The sequence below is a fragment of the Aedes aegypti genome, chromosome 2 (genome assembly GCF_002204515.2).
Source record: "Aedes aegypti strain LVP_AGWG chromosome 2, AaegL5.0 Primary Assembly, whole genome shotgun sequence".
NCBI classification, from domain to species: Eukaryota; Metazoa; Arthropoda; class Insecta; order Diptera; family Culicidae; genus Aedes; species Aedes aegypti.
This window is the reverse complement of record NC_035108.1, coordinates 266,372,342-266,378,341: the sequence shown is the minus strand read 5'-3', so window position 1 is coordinate 266,378,341 and position 6,000 is coordinate 266,372,342.

The following is a 6,000-nucleotide window of genomic DNA, read 5'->3' as shown; positions in this document are numbered from 1 at the left end:
TCTTAAAGAAGGTTGCTAGCAAAACTACTCCCTTCAGATTATTTTACAAAAAAGAGCATTCTTGTTTGCAATTTTACTGTCAAGATTTAAGAAAGCATACAATATTGGCGAATGTTGGATTCAAGGACATGAAATGTTTGAGTTACGAAAAGCTCTAAACGATTTATTTGAGAACATGAATGTGCTACACAAAAAGTCTTCAACAAGCATGTTCATTTAGTCGAGATCTACAATTTTATTGAAAGTCTTAAAAAGCTATTTCTTCTATGTTTTAACTTTTCAAAAAATTCACTTTGGCCAAACCGTTATTTATTTTAAACTTGCGATTAAAATATATGTTTAAATTCAAATTATGTCTAACGTGCTGTTCATTTAAATCGGTCCATAAATAACTGAGATTTAGACCTCTAAAGCTGATCATTCTGTTTGAAAATTGAAAAGCTTTCAAATGTTTTATCAAATAATGTATTTATTTATGATAATTGTTCTTGAGCTGTAAATATTTCCATCAGCAATTTTCCTTTTAACTAACTTATGAATGATTATGTGGATACTACACGGGCATCCCGAAAAGTTCTAAGGCAGATCTTTCAACTGTTTTAGCGAATGTGGAAACTAGGTAAGGTAAACATATCTGACCAATACATATAAAAACATTTGAATATATATCAAACTCTTTGCTAGGTTATAATAAACTGAAAATCAACAAAAAATATTAATAGAGAAGGCAAAGGAAGTTTTCTTACAACACTAAATTGATGAGCTAGCACGAAATGGGAATGTACGTAAAGTACATCACCAGAAAACTACAGTTGAAGGCGGTATTGCAAATCAAGTTGATTGTTTGATTAAAATTTGCACGATATGTACAGAGAAATATAACACATATAAATGTAATTCACTCACGAATACGAATAGCACTTTGATTGAGCATCTCAAAAATAACTGACAATTCTTGAAAATGGGTCAAGAATACACTAGCGCAGAAAATAATCACTTTAAACACCCACCTACCCCTCCAAAACCGTTTTGTTAACCCGTATAGGCCTGAGTGAAGGCAAAAATTCTAAAACCCTCATCGCTCAGCGAATTCTCAATGGATTCAAATGATTTTTTTGTCATTGTACTGGCACACATATCTAGTTTCTAGCAGTGGACAGAGGAACGCGGAAATATTCCTGTGGCCGGAGTTATTCCGGTGGATCACTGGGTCAGGTCGGGTGAGAAGGGTACTGTGCTGTTGTGCCCCTGAAGGTAGGCAAATTTCAAATCACGGATAATTTCCAGAGTCGGCTATAATGTGACCACTACATGACGGAATTTTAAGAAAATTGCATCAGTGTAAACCTCTTATGAATCGATTTAATAAGATAACTATGAGCTTTGCATTTGATTAATCCTACAAATGAACATTTTCGGGTCCTGGAACGCCTCCAACTTACAATAAAGTGGCCAATTTGTATCTGGTTATCTGTGCCAAGCTTATAGGAACGCATTTTAATGCACAGTTATGTTTGATATCTACTTTTCGAGAATGAAAACGGTTTAGTATCCAACAAATCTATAGCCAGTTCTTCCGGGCATTACGTCCGAATTGTCACATCCGGTATATTTTGAACGGTGCAAAACTCTTCATTTATAATGTTGAATATCAGATCTTAATAAATTGTGCAAATTAAAATGATTGTCATTTCAAATAAATAAAGGTAACTTGACATGTCCCAAAAAATAGCCCTTTTTTACCCGACTTGACCCAGTGACCCACCGGTATAACTCCGGCCACAGGAATATTTCCGAATTCCTCTGGCTACTTCTAGAAACTAGAAATGTGGGCCAGTAAACTGACAAAAAATCATTTGAATCCGTCAAAAATTTGCTGAGCGGTAAGGGTTTCAGTATTTTTGCTTTCACTCAGGCCTATACGGACTAAAGCATGTTTCATTTTTTTTAATTACCAAGAACATCTTAAGAATACCTACTCACCTCTTTCAGCGTAATGTAATATGTCAATGAGCTCCAAATATTATTCGATCAAAAACTTGTCAAATGGCATACCGTCAAACGGGGTAACTTGCAACAGGGGTGAAACTTGCAACACTTCGACATGTTGTAGAATTGTCGTTTCGGTCAGCATTGAGTTAAATTATTTTAATTTATTCCACCATTTATGGACCTGAGATATACAACAGAAGATTTTGGCGAGGGTTTGGGTGTTGTTTGTTTCTTGGTTGGTTTGCTGGAGGTGAAAATCATATAACACGTTAGATTGTATGAAATTAATGCCGAAAAACGTTCCTCGTACAACACAAACGGTAGAAATATGGCATTCGAGGCATTTACTATCAGTTACAATACTTAGTAGTGTAAAAATTGACAATATAAAAGTTTTGATATTTTGGTGCTTAAATGCTTTAAAAATTCAAAAACGTTCTTGACTACCCTTGCGGGGTAACTTGCAACAACAGTTTTGATCTCAATTGTTCGATATTTCTTGCCGTTTGTCATCGAAAACACATGAAAAGGCAAAATTAAACATATATTTGTTGAGTACATTCGATTTTTTTTTTCAGCTCAATCAATTCAATACACCTTTGGTGCTAAGTATTAGAAAATTTACATAAATCACACTGTTATTATAAAAATCTCCATAGAAATAATTAATAATTCTGAAAATCTGTATAAAAAATAACTTGCAGATCTTCCTTTGAGAACTTTTTGCATTAAATATGATGAAAGTTATGTCAAAACACCAACAGACACAATTTCAAGGCATACATATGAATATGAGATACTTCACTTTGATTTAAATATGTATAAAAAATAAGTAATGTGAAGCATAACCTAAAATATCATTGTATTTGTGGAAAAGTTGCGTTAAAATGTTTCAATGGCTTTCCAAAAACTTCGAGTTTTATGATGCGTTTTATTTTCTTCGTAAGGACACCTTATGCAATGCTAATGGAGTTGATTTATTACTCATAATTCAAGCAATAATAATTAATTTTCTAAGAGTAGAGAAGCCTGCTTTTGATTAATGTCATGCTTTTAATGCAAAAAATATTAAAGGATCATAATAACACGATATAGATTAAGTTTTTAATAGTGTACTTTAGGTAGCACTGTGTGTTGCATGTTACCCCACATCAGGGGTAGCATTAAAAATGGATATTTTTCGTCTCTCCTGATCCCAGAAAACGAAATACTGACAAAATTAATACCGTGTGTTATTCTATACGTGGCGATTAGGGTATCAAATAGTTTTTGTCCCATCTGTATCCTCAAATTTTTCATCCATATAACTTTGAAGTTGAAAATTGTTGCAAGTTACCCCGCTTGACGGTACACAAAACATTTTATGCCTCCATTATGCCTAACGTACTTTCTGCCTAATGTTTTTATGCTTAACGTCCATTATGCCTAACATCCTTATGCCTAACGTCTTTATGCTACATTGGGTATACTCCTGTACCAGGACTAGCTGTTGTAATACCAGAAAGAAAGCCCTACAGAGGATTCAAAGTAACATTTTGAAAACGATTATGAGGATTCTTCCCTGGTAAAGAACTAGATAATTACGAAGAACATAAGCATGACGATGAGTATAGATGACCGTCCAATTCTTAGTTGCTACTAGACAACCGTTGTTACTAGAGACCGGGTATAGCTCTGCATCTCCACAGTTGTAATGAAAAGGATATTGGGTTAGTGGACTAAAGTAGAGATCTGGGAGCCACCAATGTTTGCTGATACGACCCGTGATATAATCACGCCTAACCGGATTCACGAAATAATTCGATAATCGCATTGTACGCCAAACAATCGTTCATCACTCGAGCAACACAAAACACCTACATATAATTGCTAAATGTAATAAACAAAATGAAATTAATCAAAATATAGAGAAAAAAAAAGATCAAAACATGATTTTCAACAGCCATATAAGAACGATAAAAGAAAGCATTCGTTTATGCACTGCAACACTAACCCATTTCACCGCTATAATGAAGTAGCGCTGAAGCCTACTAGACGGCCCACTGCCACACTCCGGGTCTGGTTCCACTCCACTGTTAGCTTCGCGAGGCATTTCTTTTCCAAGCAGCTTTGCTGGTTGGTGTAATGAGTGGAACCAATCACTCTCGCCTTGGCAATGAAAAAAGGAACAACGATTCTCATAAATAGCGTATGTAACAATCACGGTTGTTCATAAACTTTGTTGATTGATAATCGTGGGGACTCCTTTCTCCCTTCTGTTATTATCAATTCTTTACTTTTTTTTTTTTTTTTTTTTTTTTTTTTTTTTTTTTTTTTTTTTTTTTTTTTTTTTTTTTTTTTTTTTTTTTTTTAAAGGCACTCCGTGCTTGTGGCCACTACTGTGCCGGAATCAGTTCATCTGTATCTACTATACCGATACAGATCTATTTTTAACTAATCTATATTTACATCTGCTTTCACTCTCTTCTACTCTCACGCCGAGCAGGTAGGAGAGAGCTCTGCTGTTCAGTCCAATCGATTTCCATAAGCCATAGTCCTTTGCTCTTGCGGTGGTTCTTTTTGCCGTGTTCCTAAGTCGTTTGAGGCTAGCTGCCTACGAAGAGGGTCAGTTTGTCTCAGTCACCATCTGATGACACTGACGGAGGATGGATGTGCTCCCCCAAAGCACGGTCCTTCGTGCGGCGTCTTCTGGTGGCTGGACTGGTTTTTTTGTGGAGGGGCTGGAAATTGAACCCATGACCTTCCGCTTATGAAGCGAAAGCGTTACCTCAAGGCTACGGACCCCCCTATTATCAATTCTTACTTATATTGAATTTGATTGTGGTCTTGTGTCAGATCACCATCCGTCCCACTCATTCGAAAATCCCTCCTTTGCATCATTTTTTCACAAGTTTTCAAAAATATCATATTATTGAAGCCACACAGATATTTTTTTAATTCAATGTAGCGTAAAAAAAGAGTATAGTAAATTTTTTTTTTTTTTTTTTTTTTTTTTTTTTCAAGGCACTCCGTGCTCGTGGCCACTACTGTGCCGGACTCAGTTGATCTTGTAGCTTCTTTACCGATACAGATCTATTTTTAACTTATCTATATTTACATCTATTTTCACTCTTTCCTACTCTTTTACTCTCACACCGAGCAGGTAGGAGAGAGCTCTGCTATTAGTGAGGCTAGCTGCCTGCGAAGAGGGTCAGTTTGTCTCAGTCACCATCTGATACTGACGGAAGATGGATGTGCTCTCCAAAGCACGGTCTTCCGTGAGGCGTCTTCTGGTGGCTGGACGGTTTTTTTTTGTGGAGGGGCTGGGAATCGATCCCATGACCTTCCGCTTATGAAGCGAAAGCGTAACCTCAAGGCTACAGACCCCCCTTAGAGTATAGTAAATGTAAATCATATTCATCTATTGTTACAGCATAACGTTTAATTTTCAACTAAGGATGCTTAAATGTTACATGATCGTGTAAATTTAAAGTGCATTCGATTGGAAAATAAGCGATTCATCGTTGACATTTCAGTTTATCTTGATGCTCCAAATATGTGCATGAAATAAACTGAAATTTGCAACATATATTTAGCTGTGCAGTGTCAATGTTAATCATTGGTCATCTGGTTCTAGAAACGTTCCAAAGTTTCTTGGCGGAAAAACACTCAGCTATAACCCAAGTGCATATCTTATGCTACATATGTTTGGTTGTTCACTTTCTAAACAATACTTTGTCTTTTGTGCAAAAAATGAAGCAAATTTGTGCAACTGTCTCTTGAGTACTGTGGTTGAGATCACTGACCGTATAAAGATCTTGATTTTTTTTAGAAAATGCTTGTAATTTTCAGATTTCTTGGATACAATTCAACCGACTTCGACAAAATGCGTATATCTTTTCGCACTCACACAACTTGATTTCGTCGCTCACCCTACAGAAGCACGCAACGCAATCGAAAGATCAAACACTACTCTAACAATCTTATCATTGAGCTACAATATGGCACACAGGCATATAAGTCACATTT